Raw genomic sequence first — 18,687 nt, forward strand, 5'->3', positions numbered from 1 at the left:
CCCCATATAAGATTTCTGAAAATAGTTTCTGGAACCAAAGCAATGGCCTACCCTATATACTGAGGGGAGTTTTTCATGCCTTCAAATGCCAACCTGCTCAGCTCTCCAGTTCCCAAACCCCTGTGGCATTGGGAACATTTTCCAGTATAGCAGTCCTCTTGAGACTGTGTGGGGTGCCTTCTGCTCAAGCAAATTTGTGGCCTCCTGAAGCTACATTACTTGCTTCTTTCTCTATGAAAAGAGGAGGGGATCATGTGATTAGAAAGACCTCCTTGACTTGATTGAGACATTCATTTGTATTTCTATGCTCCTCCTATGTGTTTTCGTGGCTCAGTGTAATGTGAATAAGAAGGACAAAGTTCCGGCTCTTATCCTTGGTTTCCGTCTTATGGAAACCAAGGGGCAAAGAGATAATAATGTACAAGATGAGATCAAATGATGATAAATGTTATTTTTTAAGAAGCATGATATTGTGTTAGAGTAAGTAGTGGGGACAGAGGAGGGCACTGTTTCCATCTGGTGCCATGGAAGACCTCAACAGCAAACAGGACTTGTGTGAACTGAGATGCAACTCAAAAGAAGTCAGCCAGGTAGATCTTTCCAGTTGGAGGGTCAATAAGTATGACGAATCTGAAGCAAGAATAAGCTTGGTGTATTTAAGGAACAGCAAATGCAGTATGACTGGAAGTCTTGGGACAGGGAGTGAATGGAAGGAAATAAAGCCAGAGAGATGGGCAGGAGTCAGACCATGGCGGTCTACAGAGACCCTCATGGACTTAGTAAGAAGCTCGGTTTTCTTACTGAGGGGAAAATTATGTATATAAATGTATATAATATAATACTAACATTTTCAAATATATAAATATATTTTCAAAACTAAAGGTAGCTTTTTGGGTGTCGCTTCCATTAGTAACATACTCCTTGGTTCAAAGTCACAGATGACATGAAAGTTAGGTCTGCTTGAATTAAATTTCTAGTATGTGCAGGCAACTCATAGATGCTAGAAACCTTTTAAGTAAAATATTCTTTAAATATACTGAGACAGAGGACTAGAGGACCTAAGTGGTCATGGTGAGTATCTTTGCCATGGAGTAAATCCAGAATGAATGGTGAAACCTGAGGATCCATGTGTACCTGGATGTGATCAGAGACTTCAGAAATGTTCCCTTTGTTCTCTGCCTTCTTTCCCTTCCATGATTTATTAGAAAATAAACATTCAGTAGTTTAAGAATCCATGATTTATGTTAATGAGATTGTGTGCACATATTTGAGTTATCTGTTAGACATTAGCTAGTAAATTTCTGAATTATTCAGGAATCATTTGCTAACTTTCTACTCACACCAGTAAGCTCGTCTATAGAAAAACTGCTCTTCTATAAAAATATACCCATGTACGAATTATTGGGGGGGAGCTATAAAGTAATTTATCAGTTTTTAATGAGCACCTACTATGGGCATTGCACTAAGTGTTGGGGATACAACAAGGAACAAGAAATGCATAGCTTATTAATTGAGACCAGAAAGTGAACTAGCTTTTTTCTCTCTTTTTTTATGAAAAAAAAAATGACAGTAAAATATCACATATAATGAAAACTAAAACTCCTTCCTCAGAGATGACCATTTGCAATTGTTTTTTGGAATTTCTTCTACATATTTGCAGATGTATCTCTTTGTGTAAATATTACTAAAGACACATTACATATGTCTTTTTCTATTTGTCTTCATCTTGAACATCTTTTTGTGGGAATACTCGGCAGTCAGCTCTTTTTAAATGGTTGTGAACTGACAGAAATAAATCATTTTCTTATGGGTCCGAGGAGGCTACAATGGGAACATGTAGAAAGGGATATCCCCTCTGATTTGGAGATTAGGAAGGAGTTCCCAATTGATCCATGAACAGAGATCTGTGAGGTAAAAATGATAGGCAGGGTGGGAGGCTGGGGAAGGGGAAAGCCAGCATGTTGGAGGAGACAGCACTCCAGATAGAAGAGACCTGGGCAAATTTAGTGAGCAGGGGTGAGGATAGGGACGGAGAACAAGGAACTGAATGTAGTTCAAGTCTCTCAAAATTATATATGTAATTCTACTTTTTAAAAAATTATTTTTCTATTTTTATTTGAGGAATCTCTACAAATCTCAAACATACAACCCTAAGATGAAGAATCACATGCTCTACCAACTGAGCCAACCAGATGCCCCTAATTTTTAAATGTGAGATAAAATTTATATTTGAAACTTTTTTTTAACTTTGATGCGAATTGAAGAAATTTATAATCTATGTTGTGCAAGGTGATTGAAACTGAGGTAATAACGCAACTCTTAGCAAGCCCATGGTGTCTTGTAGGGATCACCACTTTATTTTCCTTGAGCCCTTGGAGAAGAAATGAGTGATGACTAGAAGCATCAAGGACTCGTTATTTTGGTGGAGGCAAATAGTGCAGAGATCAAAGGCATTATCAAGTAGTTCGAGAGGCAAATATTATTACTAATTTTTGTAGTACTTTATGGTTGAACAAATATTTCCACTTAGTCTTCACAGCATTTGTGAGAATCAGAAAAAAATTTAAAGTCTTAATTTGTAACATTTGCCGATTTTCATGGTATAAATACTCCTACTATGGCCAATTTTAAGCTAATAACATTTTAACAGCTGGCCCACAAATTCCTGAATATTTAACAATCAGGTCTCCAGCACACAACTATAAATAGTAGGTGGCACTCGGCTTCATTTTTTTCTCATTCCAAGTTTTACCTCTAAAGATGCCTCTGTGTTTGAGCCCTGGTATTCACTTTGGTCACAGGATGAAGTCTGCCTATGGGTTCTGTTTGTTGATGAGGCAGTTTCTTCAGCAAAGAAATTCAAAGATAGCCTGTGTCTCCTTTATCCTTTAATTATTTAATACTTATGTATTAAGCATATGGTAACGGTTATAGATGAAATCTCAGAAAACTTACAAGACAGCTACTATTATTATCCGCTTGTACAGATGCAGCAAAAACACAGAGATGGACTGCTTTGTCCAGTGTCACCCAGTCGCTAAATGCAGGAGCTGGGATTGGAACTCTAGCATCTGGCTTAAGTCTGTTCTCTTAACCAGTTCCTACTGCTTCTTCCAGGTTCATGTCAGAAATATACCTGCAGCATGTGTAAGCCTGATGATTCACAGATTTGTACCCCTTGGGCAAATAGTACATTATACGTTAATTAAAAAAAAAAAAAAGAAATATACCTGCCGCACATTAATATCTCAGCCCATATCACCTGAGACATTAGGCCCGAGTCAAAAACTTACATGTACAGTAACAGTTCATTTCGAAGTGAAATTGTAAGGCAGCAGCAGTGATGGGAAAAGAGGGGAAATCAGGACAGGAAAAGCACATTGAAGGGAATGCTGCCCACAGCCCCTGGGAAAGCTATTATGTGATCTCAGAGGGTGTCTTCAGAGAAGCCAAACAAAGCTTACGTATCTCTCGACAGTCCATTCTGCAGATGGAAAGAGAAATTCATCCCAAGGGATGTTAACTCACCTGTACTTTTTTGGGTTGTCCATACGGGGATGCCAGGTGGGTCCTATGATGTCTCCTGTTTCACCAGTCACAGAAAATCCTGCGACACGAGGTTGGAAGGCTGTGGTACGGGCTGTGACAAGGTGCCATTGAGCTACGCCTGTGAGTGGTTTAAAGGTCAGAGTAAGTGGCCACTGAAGCGGGCTCTTCAGTCAGTGGTGGTGGCTGAGGCAGCGGTGACCCAGTTCTGTTAGTACAGGTGTTGATTATGGCCCAAATTAAGAGAAGAAGACAGACCTGAGAGGATGCCTCAATTAGAGGGAGAGACTTCCTTTGAAAACTTCTGATGACCTTGAGTGGAAGGGTGTCAGTCTGACAATCCTAGAGGGTCATAAATAAAAGGATTAATTCAATCTCCTTCGATTATACTCTCATAATACTTCTGTCGTTCTTTATGTGACACTTACATTTTACCACAGATGAATGTTATGTGACTCAGAATCCTAGAATGTAAGTTCCTTGAAGGTATATCTCTTTTTTCATCTTGATCCATCCTTTTATTAGTGCATATAATCAACAACTCCATATACATCTGTTGACCTGAAAGCAATGTTGTATTCAAGGCCAATAACATAAAATATGCAGGTGTCAGTGCAAAATGAAAATGCAGGGTCTATGTTCAAAAATGAGAAAGTGCTGGGTTGCCTGAATGGTGTAATTTTTTGGGTGACCGCCACTTGGTTCAGGCTGTGATCTCAGGGTGATGAGATTGAACCCTGCGTTGGGCTCTGTCCGGAGCTCTCTGTCTCTCCTTCTTTAAAATAAATAAATAAATCTTAGGCGAAAAAAGTACCCCAAGTGTACTAAAACATAAAGTTTAAAAAAAATTTTGTTATAAAACATAATATGAATAATAATGGAGTAATAACACAAGCTTATATATTACAAAAAATATTTCTGATGCTGTCACTTTAAACAATACTGTAAATAAATAGATGTGATCTTGATTGTTCAAAAATAATTTATTGGCCCCCTTCTCCAAATTCCTTTATTAGATCATTAATCTTAAACTTTGAGCAATACTGAAATATTTACATATATATTTTAAAGATTTTATTTATTTGTGTGAGAGAGAACATGAGCAGGGAGAAGGAGGCAGAGGGAGAGGGAGAAGCAGACTGCCTGGTGAGCAGGGAGCCCCACGTGGGGCTGGATCCCAGGACCCTGAGATCATGACCCGAGCTAAGAAACGACTGAGCCACCCAGGGGCCCTAAAATACGTATATTTTAACAGCAATATTGAAAGTGACAGTGGTCATTGGTCATTCTTAAACTCAAGATTGAAAATATTTTTCTGTAATTTGTAATTTTGAGAAAAATCTGATATAGCTGTTATTGGAGTTATGAGTATTTCATAAACCATGACAACATTAGAATAAATTTCTGCTAGCAAAATAATACAAAAGTTTTTAGCACATCTAGAACTGATTCCTGTGGAACAATTGTTCTAAGAAGATGTGATTTTTCATAAAAATCAGTTTTGAGTCTGTCTGAATTTAATTTTACATGTGAATTTAGGCAATGGCCCTTTAATGTTTCCTCTGACAATTCTTATAAACTTACAGAGGGTGTACAAGAAACTACAAGTGACTTCATGATGTGCATGTGAATCAAAACATGTTTATGCCTTCTATTGCCATCTATTCAGTTACAGTGAAATTTGAATTTTAAAGCTGTTTTTGTCATTAATCACGTCATCTCGAGCTTCATATGAAAAAAGTTTTCATTTATTTTTTAATTCAGTGCTACAGTATTTCCATTAATATCCATTTATAAGCCTGTGGATATTTCATTTGCAATATGGCACCATTGTTCAAAGCTGGAGATCCTAGGCTCTTTGAAGAATTCTCAGAACCCCCTGATAGGCTTTATTTCTATGTCCCTGTACATGCTTTGGTTCTGTAATAATAAACTGCCACAGTTTACTGCCTCCAACACCACTGTGCCTGTTCCCTGCAGCTGCAGCCAGGTCAGGCTCTGACCAATAGGCAAGCGGACCTTGCATCCCCATTTGTCCTGGGCTCACAACCACCTCTTTGCTGCTGCTGCCACAGATCTACATCTCGGTTGTGCCCCAGCCAAGCCTTCAGGACTCTGTGGTGACCCAAACTGTCCTGAGGCTGGTCCTGTGTGCCGGGCGACCTGGTCTGAAGCTGGGTGCTCGAGGTGCCTGCACCGTTGCTGCTGGACCAGAGCCGTGTGGGCTCCCTGCTGTTTGGTACATCTCTGCTCACACCAGTCAACAGCTAGGAATCTTCCGATGGTGACAGCCGAGCTCAACAAAATGATCGACTGAACGGGTCTCACACCCAAGAAGTCAACCCTGGTTTTATCTTAATTTTAGCAAGACATCTGTCGACTGTGGAAAAAGAAGGCCTAGTTCAGGGGCACTGAGATGTTTTTGATCGCAAACATCATAAGAAGGACATTTACACTGTGACTCAGATTACACACATACCTATATATATATCTGAGGCAGAAGTTTCCTGCAGTAATACTTAACATTAATAGGAGAGGCCCTCTGATAACTTCTGTTGAACTTTTAAGCACAGACAGCCCACTCAGTGGATTTCCCAACTGGTATCAGTTGTGACCTGCAGTTTGAGAAACGCTGGGCGGGTTGGTGGTGCAAGTCAGTAGTAGTCTGGCCATGATGACAGTTTGCAATTATACATCTTAAAGCTCTGCAGTAAAGTAGATGAATCCGCTGGAGAATCTTGCTCAAAGGCAGTTCATTAAAGGAATGGTTGTAAAGCGGAGGCGAGTATTTGGTGATGAGCTGCGTCTCTTGATACTCAGCCCTGCCCAGTTGAACGTTTTCATCTGTGGCTTGGATGAAACAGCCTGTGGTCCCGTTCAGCACAGGGAGTGCAACTTTGGGGCTCTGCATGCATGGGACCCATGTATATGAATCAGCATGGGAAGACAGAGCACCATGATGTATGTCACCACCCAGGGATACAGGAGCACACAGACAGGAAGGAGTCCACTCCTAGAGTGGGGGCCAGTCAGGCACCATTTTGGGATCTTTGAGTACCATCCCTCAGCATGTGTTTTATAGATAAAATAAGAAATTGGGGAAAAGTAGATTTCACATGCTTTTACTTCTCCCCAACGCATAAAGACCAAAATGCCCATCAAGTAAAAGAATGTTCTAAAGCAAGAATGTTCTAAAACTTTTTGACAAAAGATTTAAGAGGCTCAGGAAAGACTAAATTCTCAATCTTTCTTGATTTCAACTGAGATTTCCATAGAACTTTTTTTTTCCTGGGATGGCCCATTTTATGTGTCAGCTTGACTGGGCCATGGGGGTGCCTGGGTATTTGGTGAAACAGTATTGTGGGCGTGGCTGTGAGTGTTTCTGGATGAGTTTAGCATGTGACTCTGCAGACTGAGTTAAACTGATTGCCCTCCTTAACACGAATGGGCTATATCCAGCCATTCGAGGACCTGAAGAGAACAAAAAGCTGCCTTCTTCTCAGTGAGGAAGAATTTCTCCTGCCACGCTGCTTTCCAGCTGGGATATCAGATTTTTCCTGCCTTCTGACTGGAACTGAAACATCTGCTTTTCTTAAGCCTCAAGCAAACCAGCCTTTGGGCCAAATCCATGCCATTGGTCCTTCCACCTCTCATGGCTTCAGCACTACAACATTGGCTCTCCTGGTCTCCAGCTTAACCAGTCACCCTGTAGGTCTTGGAATGTGTCTGCTTTCATAATCCATGAGCCAGTTCTTTAAAATACATCTCTTCACATACACACATGTCCTGTTGATTCTTTGTATTGTTCTTTTTCTCTGGAGAACCCTAATAGTTGTAAAAAAAAATTTTCAAGTTACTTCAATGTTCTTTTTATTATAAAAGCAATGTAGCTTTAAGTGAAAAAGATATGCAAAAAAAAAAAAAAAGAAGAAGAAGAAGAGCTGGAGAAGGAAAGGAAGGAAGGAAGAAAGTGACAAAATCCATAATCCTACTACTTTTAGTTAATCCCTCTTAGAACCTTGGTATATATACTTCCAGATCTGTGAATGTTTATACACATGTATATTTAGTATAGTGAAAATGGAATTATATACTTTTTTAAAGTTTTGTTTTTTCAGATAATGATATATTTCAACCTCTTTCCATGTCAGTAAATCTCCATCCTCTGGATCTTTTAAAGCCAAATAATATTCTAGAACTTACCACCAATGCTGTGTTGATATTTAGATTGTGTTTAATATTTTAACATAAACAATGTAAACATCTTTGCATCTATTCTTAGCATATATCCATTATCATTTCCTCAAGATAAATTCCTGTAGTGGAATTTCTGGAACACAGAAATGCACATTTTTTAAAAAACCTTGTCCTCTTTTTTGGGGGCTGGGTTGATATAAATTGTCTTCCAGGAAGCAGGTCCCAATTTGTACTTCTGCTAACAAAGTCTGAGTGCCTAACATGCTTTCTAAATGTGCACCATTTGCAGAAAACACAAACTGAGAGAAGTCATATGTTAATTACGTAACAGCAAAAATTTACAAAAATCTCAATGGTTTCACCTTTAAACAGGATGAGCATTGACAGAAATAAGTAAAAGTTCTTTCATTTTAGTTTATAATTTTTTGTGTGTGTATATATTACTGGCTGTGAAAAACCTGCATTGTTCTGATCGTCTTTTGCTGCCTAACAAACCACTTCAAAACCTCGAGGCTTTGAGCAGCGATGTCATTTATTTTGTTAACACATCTGGAATCTGCGGTTTGGGCGGGCCTCAGTGCAGTCCCTTCATCTGTGTTCTCCTTAGCCTCAGCTAGTGTTGATGCTGGCTGTTGGTGGTGGGACTCCAGGTGAGGCTGTCACTCAGAACACCCACATGTGCCCTTTCCTTGGTTGACTGGTTTCCTCATATACAGTGCAATGACTGGCTTCTAAGGGCAAAGGTCATCACATAGTCCAGGTTGAGATTCTATGGCTGTGATGACTAAGCCTTAGAAATCATCTAGTGGCATTTCCTCCAGTCACAGGCCCACCTCAACTCAAGAGAATATAACCCCCCCTACTTCTCTATGGAGTGGTATCAATATCCCATCCTAAGAGTAAGTGGAATGGGATATACTCGTAGAGCCATCTCTGGAACATAAAATCTACTAACATATGTTCTGTGAAGGTGGTGTTTTAGCTTCAAGAACAGTGCAAATCAGTTACATATCCTGCATGCCAAATACAGTCTGAAGTTCTGTACTGTATGTGCCTGAGCATAAAAAGCATTTTTCCCTATAATTATCCTGCCGGAAATAGGGGCTGGCCTCATATTTGAGTATCTTCTATAGTGGGGTAATTTATTTTGCACAACTAAGTACTGTTTGTGTAAGGAAGATAACCTGAAACAAATTCAGTGCTTGCTTGTTTGGAGATGGTTTTAAAGGTCGTGTGCTAAGATCTGTGAGAGAGAAGTGAAGAAATTTTGAGAAGCTTTAGTCATTCTGGGTATATGACTTCACAGGTGAGTGTTCTAGATCATTGAAAATAGGTATTTTATACATCAGTTTAAAATGTGAGACGGGGTGCCTGGGTGGGTCAGTGGGTTGAGCCTCTGCCTTCAGCTCATGTCATGGTCTCAGGGTCCTATGATCGAGCCCCGCATCGGGCTCTCTGCTTTGCAGGAAGCCTGCTTCCCCCTCTCTCTCTCTGTCTGCCTCTCTGCCTACTTGTGATCTCTCTCTCTCTGTGTGTGTCAAATAAATGAATAAAATCTTAAAAAAATAAATAAATAAAAAGTGAGACAGTAAGTTGTAGTTATATACCCACAGAATAAATGTGTTGGTGGGGACTACTCTCTTCACCTGTGGCTTGGGATAAAATTTCTTGTGTCAGCATTATACACATTTGTCTCAATTTGGACAGAATTGAAAATGGTATTTTTTAGAAACTGTATAAGATCATCAGAATTGGCTTAAGTGATGATAAATTCAGTGATAGCAAAGGTGGAGATACAAAATTGGAGTAAAATAATTCCATGAAATGAGTAAGGAAAAATACTGCTTCTAAGTTAAGATTATTTTATACAATTTATAGTTGAAAAAGCTGTTAAAAAATTCATAAATTCATAAACAGCTGACTATCAGCTCCATTGTTCTATAAATATTTGCTTCCTGTTTCCATGCAGAGTTTTTACTTTCAAATTATTTTTAGAACAGTATTAAAGTAAATGAATTTCTGAAGTATTCTCATTTTTAGTTTATTAGGGTTATTTTTCTCTTCTTGACTGTGTTCAGTTAGTCAAGTGATTTAAAATATTCCAAATAGATTAAGAACAACCAAATCTGGGTTTCAACCAACATCATGATCTCTTCGTTCCAGTGCCTGGGATGTACTGGGCCCCTGGTGAATGTTCCTTGAAGTGAATGGATCTCTTAGCTCCCCTCTGCCATTTTGTAATTAGTCTGTAAGGCTAAGGGGAGGAAGAGGAATGGGATCCAGCAGCCACTTCTGAGTGCTTGCTCCAAAGGGGTCCCCTGCCCGCTACCCCCACCATGTTCACTCATACAAATATTTAAAATGCAGAAGGAGGGATGCCAATGAAGGTTGATCTTAACATTTTGAATGTTACCTGCCATAGGAAAAAGAGGATATAGAGCATAAATGTTATGACAACCTTTTGGCACTTGGCCAAACTCTCTGCCAGGTTATCCCTTGCCTGGAAGAATACTCTGAGGGACTAGGTCACACAGGCCAAACGAAGGAACACATTTATTCCACTTCCTGACTGGGCTTTTTGAGTGACAGACTCTCAGGGCCACAGGTGGTGGCCCAGCTCCTGTGGGCAGTATGCTGTAGGATTAAGCTTATGTTTGGATTACCCAAGTGACAAGGGTCTCGTTTCTTGGACCTGGTGGGCTGCTGTGGGACCAGGGTTGCCCGTGGCATGCTGCTACTATAGGGGCGATGGACCAGCACTGAACTGGAGGTCCCATCTAACAAATTATACAGACCGATGCTAAATGTGGAGAACACCCTAGAGTCTGAAATGTTGGAAACCTTTCAGCATTTTCCCTTAATCCATGCATGGCACCTCTTGATTTCTATTTAGTATGCACTCCATGGTGGCTCCCACTCCTGTATTTTTTTCCTGCAAATTGTAGCTTTTTTTTTTTAAGATTTTATTTATTTACTTGACAGAGAGAGATCACAGTAGGCAGAGAGGCAGGCAGAGAGAGGGGAAGGGAAGCAGGCCCCCTGCTGAGCAGAGAGCCCGATGTGGGACTTGATCCCAGGACCCTGAGATCATGACCTGAGCCGAAGGCATCGGCTTAACCCACTGAGCCACCCAGGTGCCCTGCAAATTGTAGCTTTTAAAAAATATCTCTATTGTCTGAATATCAGATGGGTTTGAGGATGTGTGAGCTTAGAAAAATGAAAGTTCTTTTTCTGAATGGTGGAATGGATACTGATTTCTTTTTCTTTTTTCTTTTTTTTACACTTCCACACTAATCATTACTTTATTTACTTCATAGCACTTACCTCTTTCTTAAATCTTAATTTTTATAAACCAATTTTCTTTTTTTTTTTTTTTTTTGGATACTGATTTCTACCGCAGATTGGTCAACAATATAGGCATGGTAATGTAATGTACATATTAAGAAATAGTGTTCCATAGAGGATTTTTGGAGATGTTCCGTCTAGTTAGAAAAAGGTGACTGGTAAAAGGAAAGTAAGTCTTAAATAAGGTTATTGGTGGAGAGACAGGTCTTTGATGTGGTTGCTGATGCTTTGGCAATGCTATAACCGCTGGGGTAGGTCCTAAAGTTGTTGATTAGCGACTTATTCTTGGGATGATCTCTCTTGATTTTTTTAAAGTTATGGAGCAATATACAACAAAATTATGTGTGCAAGGAGAAAGCTAACAATCCTATTTGTGATAGCTCCATACTGCTTCACAAAGTATGAAGTAAAATATTAATAATAGAGTATGAGTAATTCCGTATATGTCTGTACATTAATTAGTTTTCCTAACAAATTTTACCAAAAAAGCACTCTTAACTTGGTTGGTCTCATTTAACAATATACAATATTATGGTCAATACTCTATGTCAATCCATATAGCTTCAACTCATTCTTTTTAATATCCATATCCACAGTATACTTATACTACATCTGAAGCTGTCGTGTTCTCATTTTTTTTTAACTCCTTGAGCAATGCTTCTGTAAGTGTTTTTGTAGCTACATCTTTACGTATGGATACTTAAAGGGTAAAAAACCTACTCCTAAAGGGGAACCCTTTTGTGCTTTTGGCAAGAATGCAACCTGCTGCAGCTACTGTGGAAAACAGTGTGGAGGGTCCTCACAGAGTTAAAAATAGAGCTACCATATGACCCAGCAGTCACACTACTAGGTATTTACCCAAAGAATACAAAAATACTAATTTAGAGGGATACATGCACTTTGATGTTCATAGCAACATTATCCACAATAACAAAATTATGGAAACAGCCCAAGTGTCTATCTATAGATGAATGGATAAAGAAGATATAGTGTGTGTGTGTGTGTGTGTGTGTGTGTGTGTGTGTGTAACATGGAATATTACTCAGTCACAAAAAAGAATGAAATCTTGCTATTTGCAACAACAGAAGGTATTATTCTAAGTGAAAAAATCAGAGAAAGGCAAATATCATATGATTTCACTCATATGTGGAATCTAAGGAATAAACAAATGAGCAATGGGACGGGGTGGGGGTGGGAAGAGGCTAACCAAGAAACAAACTTTCAACTATAGAGAACAAACTGATGGTTACTAGAAGAGAGGTGGGTGGGAGATGGGTGAAATAGGTGATGGAGATTAAAAGGGCACTTGTGATGAGCACTAGGTGATGTATGGAAGTGCTGAATCTCTATATTGTACACCTGAAACTAGTATGATACTGTATTAACTAACCAGAAATTAAATAATTAAAAAAACCCTTACTCCTCACTTCTATTGGATTTTATAGATCCGTATCCAATCCAGTAGCCATTAGACAGAAACATGGCTGATCTGAGTGAAAATGAGCTATAATTTTTTTTTTTAAGAGGGAGGGAGAGAGAGGTGGGGAGGGGCAGAGGAAGAGGGAGAGAGAATCTTACTTTTTTTTTTTTTTAAGATTTTATTTATCCATTTAACAGAGAGAGAGATCACAAGGAGGCAGAGGCAGGCAGAGAGAGTGGGGGAAGCAGGCTCCCCGCTGAGCAGAGAGCCTGATACGGGGCTCGATCCCAGGACCCTGGGATCATTATCTGAGCTGAAGGCAGAGGCTTTAACCCACTGAGCCACCCAGGCGCCCCAGGGAGAGAGAATCTTAAGCAGGCTCCAGGTCCAGCATGGAGGGCTCTGTCTCCCAATCCTGAGATTGTGACCTGAGTCAAATTCAAGAGCTGGATGTTTAACCAACTGAACCACCCAGGCACCCCAAAACATGCTATAATTTTAAAATATACACCAGATTTCAAAGACTTAGTATGAGAGAAAAATGAAAATATCTCTAATAATTTTTTATTGTTTACACGTGGAAATAATACTATCTATTGCTAAATAATATTACTAAAGTTCATTAAATGTGTTTGCTTTTCCTCTTTTAAATGTTACTATTTGGGAGGGTGTGTGCTATGGTGAGTTCTGTGAATTGTGTAAGACTGATGATTCACAGATCTGTACCCCTGAAACAAATAATACATTATATGTTTGTTTATTAAAATTTTAAAATTCCATATATGGCTCACATCTGTGGATTGTATTACATTTCTCTGAAGAGGAATATTACAGATATATAAATTTTTTTCCCAGATGGCTCCAGGCATTGTCCTGAAGAGGTTTTTTGCTTTGTTTTTATTTAAATTTTGAATAGGTAGTACATGTATACAGCCCAAAATTCAAAAGGGATAAAAGGTATAAGAAGTGCTTGTAATAGTCCTGTATTGCTGCTATAACAAATTACCCCAAACTTGGTGGCTTAAAACAACACACATTTGTTCTCTTAAAGTTGTGGAGTTTGGAAGTCTGAACCAGGTCTCGCTGACCTAAATTCAAGAAGTTCTTTTTGTAGACTTGCCTTTGCCCATTTTTAGAAGTTGCCTCCATTCCTTTGTTCATGGTCCTTTACCATCTTCATGGCCAACTTCATGGGTCATATCTCCTAATCTGACTCTGGCTCCCTTTCTGTTTCTCCTTTCCGCTGTTTTCAGCTTTGGTGAGAGTTTTCAGCTTTGTTGAGAGTCAAACTTTGTTGAGTTTATATATCACATAGCAAACAATTCACCCTTTAAATGTATAACTCAGTGGCTTTTAGTGTATTCATAGAGTTGTGTATCCTCGATGACAGTTCTAGAACAATTTCATCACCCCCAGAAGAAACCCTGTATCCTGTAGCCTTCAACTACCTTCCAATCCCTCATCCTCCCAAGCTCCTGGAAACCACTCATAGAGTTTCCGTCTCTCCAGATTTGCCTATTCTGGACTTTTCGTACACATAGAAATACAAAATATGGTCGTTGGTGACACTGCTTTCACTTAGCATGATGTGTTCTAGATTCATCCATGTTGTAGAGCAGATCAGCACTTCATTTGTTTTTATTGCCAGATTATACAGCATTCCACTCCTTTTCCACTTTTGAAGACCGTTTGATTCCTGGTCTTCTCAGACAGTCCAGGATAATCTTCCTATCCAAATTCAACTGTTCAGCAACTTTGTCCCTTCTGCAATCTTCATTTCCTCTTGCTATTTAACAGACATAGTTACCAGCTCCAGGGATTAGGTTGGGGGGGTTCCATTATTCTGCCTATCCAAGTGCCAAACTTCAGGAGATACCATTTACAGCAGAACACAAGAAACTCTCTCCCCAGAGGCAGCCCTGTGACTAGTATCTCTTATATTCCTAAGTCATAGTCTATGCATATGCAAACATATACATTTTTTTAATGTCACTCACTGTGGATACACTACACTATAAACTGTGTATACTGTCTTTGGCATTGTTTTTGGGTTTTGGTTTTCTAGTCTTAAATCTCCTTTAGAGTTTGTAGTTATTTCCTCGGACTGCCATAACAAATCACCGCCGACTAGGTGACTTAAAACAACAGAAATGTCTTCTCTCCCAACTCTGGAGGGCAGAGGTGTAAAATCAAGGTGTGGGCCACGTGGGAGGCCCTCCACGCAATCCAGGGTAGAAGCTCTTCTTTGCTTCTTGCAGCCTCTCATGCAGCCAGATGTTCCTTAACTGACAGCTACATCATCCCAGTCTGGGCCTCCTCCTTCGTATAGCTTCCTGGCCTTCTCTCTGCGTGTCTTCATCTATCTTTTAGAAAGAAACTGTCATTAGATAGAGGGCCCACCCAGATAATCTAGACGATCTCATTTTAGATCCTAACTTAATGACATCTATAAAGTCCTTTTCCCAAGTAAGTTCCCATTCACAGATTCTGGGGCTGAGGACATGGGCATATCTTTTGGGACACCAGCTTTCACCCTCCTGCAGAGATCAGTCCACAGCCTGTCTGTAGCCTCACATTATTCTTGAAGCAACTGCATGGGATTTCATGGTAAGATGATGCTTAAACAAGTGTCCTAATGATGAACGACTATATTGTTCTATTTATGGCTTTCCTTTTAAATTAGTTGTCAAAATATTTTGAAATGGCCTGTAAGTTTTCATAAAGGTGTGAACTTTAAGAGACAGAAAAGCTGATGTAGACTGTCTTGTGGAATTGTGCAGGGAGCAGAATTTAGCAAAGGAACTTGAAAGAGGGTATTAGCTGTGCCCACGGCTGTTGAACTTGGAGGTTATTTTATACTGAAGGAGGTACTGGAGTCCTGCGGAAATATTTCAGGTTTGTGAAGGGACCTGGGGTCACTGTGACCAGGGAGTATGACAGGGCCCTTGTTGGTTCCTTCCCAGCATTCCTTGCCCTTCCAGGGTGCAGTGGGCTTGCTTCCACAATGAGCGCGTGTTTATAGACTGCTTGAGGAGCCTTGGAGAGAGGCGAGCAAGCAGCCAGGCAGGCCAGCATTCGGGAGCAGCCTTTATTCCTCTGGGGAGAGCGAATGTCCTGGAAGCTGTTTACTGTTTAACCAAGTGTTTGCCAGTAGGACAGATGTCCTGCCCACACACAACGCACGGTCTGTAACTGGGTGGCGGTATCTGGTTAAATCACCCTCCCCGTGTGATTTCTAATGCTGCGTTTTGTGTCCTGTCTTCATTTCCCATGGATTGTGCAGTGAGAATTTCACGTGTGAGCTGCATTTTGGTGCATCTACCCACAACACTTCCCCCTCAACACGCACGCACACACACACACACACATACACACATACGCACACACACCCGGACAGGTAAACTTGGGCTGTTGTGTTTCTCAAGGCTTTTAGATAAAGCCTGAGGTGAGGCGATGCCCGGTTCCAGTGGCCTCCAGCCCAGAGACAATTTGCACAGACTGTGTTACACAAAGGCACGATTCAGGGAGGGCTCCAAACAAGGGCATATTGTGTCCCTGTCACTTTGTTGGGAGTCCTGTTAATGGCTGACATGCACTGGGTCCTCCAGTTTAAGCATGTATGTCCTATTTGGCAGGAGCAACCTGAGGACTAACACTTGTGCAGACTGACTGCATTGGAGGGAGACCCGAACACCTGAGGTGTGAAGAGCCCTCCTTCCCTCCCCTCTCCTTTCCGCCAGCTTTCCTCATGATTGCACCCTCTGCCCCCTCCCCCACCACCCCCAGCCGCTGCTAGCCTCGCATGTGACTCCAAGCCCTCAGGGCCCTCTCTGGGACACAGTTCTAGCCAGGCTCAGAAGGCCTGAAGGGGGGGCAGTAGGCATCCCAAACCTGACAGGACAGAGCAGCACCCTCTCCCACCCGCCAAGGAAGTAACTGCTTCAATGTTGTTAGATGTGACTCTCTTGCTCTTTGTGAGTCAGGATGGATGGTTGTCAGTTCTCCCTAGATTACTCAATCAGACAATTAAACAGGCACACAATGTCCAATTCTCCATGCTGCCCTCAGGAGGAGACGAGCCATCTGTCTTCCTCAGCAGAGGAAGAAACCCTCTCACCTCTCTGCCACGGCATGGAGCTCAAATAGAGCTAATACGAATATAATGCCTGCTAACACTCACTGAGTGCTCAGTATATGGCCCGCCCTTTTCGAGATGATTCCAATCAGTCTTCACAGGAAACCCGGGAGGTGGGCCTTATGACTGACACCATTTATGCAGATGGGGAAACTTAAAGCACAGAGAGATGAGTGGCCAAGGTCATGTCTTGAAAAGGAGCTGCTTCAGGGCTATATCACTCACTGGGAAGACGACCCCACCACAAGTACCAGGCTGGGCCAGTGAGAGTGGGCTCTCACTGGCCCAGCCTAGTCCTGTTTGGGGCACACTGACAAAGAAGGTGGGTGTACACTGGTGGGGAGGGGCCATTTCTTTAATTGTCTATAATGTAAGGATGACATAAGACCTCATCCCAGGCTCCATTCCCATTACATTCAGTAGCCTGGCAAGTTCTACCAAAGGTAGGAGTAATTGCTCCTATTCTTTTTATAAACATGCCATATATTAAGGATGGCCTTTCCTTGATCGTCATCTCCCCCTGGAGTAGAAATGAAAAGACAGAAAACACCCTGTGTCAGTTTTAAGGAGGATCCAGGACCACCTCTTTTCCGAGCCTTGTTGGCCATATCATTCAAGTCAAGATAATCAAAAGCATCTTCTGGTTCTATGTTTGAAGAGATACGATCCCAGTGAAGGTTGTTCAATTATTCTTTGCACTGGGCCTCCTGGGGCACTCCCAAGTGCCCTTCCTGTCATCATTTGTCTCCTTGGAAATTTATCCACTGTTTGTGGCATTGACTGACACCATTTTTAGTCAGCCAAGTGCTTATCTAATCAATTCCTTGGGTTGGAACTAGGGCAGCTCCATATGTGCAGAAGAACCTAAATCATGTGAGGGAGGGAGGTGGGGACATTCCCTGTGTCTAAAAGACTCCCTCACTCCTCAGGAGTGCCAAGGCTCTGGTATTTCACCATTAATTTCCACGCTTGCCTTAGACATTTTCCCCTTCAGGCCTTTGTGCCAGTCAAGACTGAGTTGGGCTGGGGCGCCTGGGTGGCTCAGTGGGTTAAAGCCTCTGCCTTCGGCTCAGGTCGTGATCCCAGGGTCCTGGGATCGAGCCCCACGTTGGGCTCTCTGCTCGGCGGGAAGCATGCTTCCTCTTCTCTCTGACTGCCTCTCTGCCTACTTGTAGTCTCTGTCTGTCAAGTAAATGGATAAAATCTTTGAAAGAAAAAAAAAAGACAGAGTTGGGCTTCATGTAATGGGAACCCAACTTTCGTTGTTTCACCAAATAATTTGTCTTCTCACGTATGAAGTCTGGAATCACTAATGCAGAATGGCACATGCCAGAGGAGGCTGCCCAGGGCTCCCACCCCTGTGCCATGGCCTCCTGCTCCAGTACCTTCTGTGTGTGTCTTTTGTCTTCACAGTGGTAAGATGGCTGCTGTGCCTCTGCTACCTGTTCTATCCGCATTCCAAGTCAGAATGAACCAGGAAGAAGAACAGAAGGAACAAAGCTCAGTGCCAGGTAAGTCCGCCCACTTTTATTAGGCAAGCGGTCTCCTTCCAAACCTCCACCCTCTAGACTTACTGATTCACCTCTGTCTGAGAAGATGTTTGGGGTGGGGGAGAGTGGTTATTGGTTTTCACTGGGCACTTGCTTCTTTGGGCAAATTAAGGAGTTTCTTCAGTACGACAAAAGGGGAGATTGCCTCTGACATAGGGCCCTGGCAAAGACCACCACACCTCCTCTTGAACGGGAATGTGTTTTGAAACGTTAGCATATTAAGCCATTACTAAGCTAAAAAAAATTGAGGTATGGTAGCCTGTTACTCTTTTCCTTCCACTAAAAGAACCAAGGGCTGCCTAGGGACACTGGACTCTGTGACATGGGGATTGTTGAAAAGAAAAAGGTTAGGACCAGAAAGATGACAGCTGTGTCCTCGTTGTACATCTGCTTGGGGTCGGCCTTGCTTCTGGGACGTGGTTACGTTTCCTCCGGTCAGGGTGTCGGAACGCTACTGACATTTTGGCCCAGGTCGTTCTTGGATGTGAGAGCCG

The 18,687-nt window shown here is 41.4% G+C and overlaps 1 long non-coding RNA gene across 1 annotated transcript in view; it reads left to right on the forward strand.

Annotated features, from left to right (window-relative positions):
- LOC122918935 overlaps positions 1-18,117 on the forward strand; it is a 543,057-nt gene extending 524,940 nt beyond the window's left edge. The window contains exon 3 of the long non-coding RNA XR_006386720.1: positions 18,057-18,117. This is a non-coding gene — a long non-coding RNA (uncharacterized LOC122918935). The remainder of the gene's footprint in view (positions 1-18,056) is intronic.
- Positions 18,118-18,687: the final 570 nt, after the last annotated feature.

The sequence above is a fragment of the Neovison vison genome, chromosome 1 (assembly GCF_020171115.1).
Source record: "Neovison vison isolate M4711 chromosome 1, ASM_NN_V1, whole genome shotgun sequence".
NCBI classification, from domain to species: Eukaryota; Metazoa; Chordata; class Mammalia; order Carnivora; family Mustelidae; genus Neogale; species Neogale vison.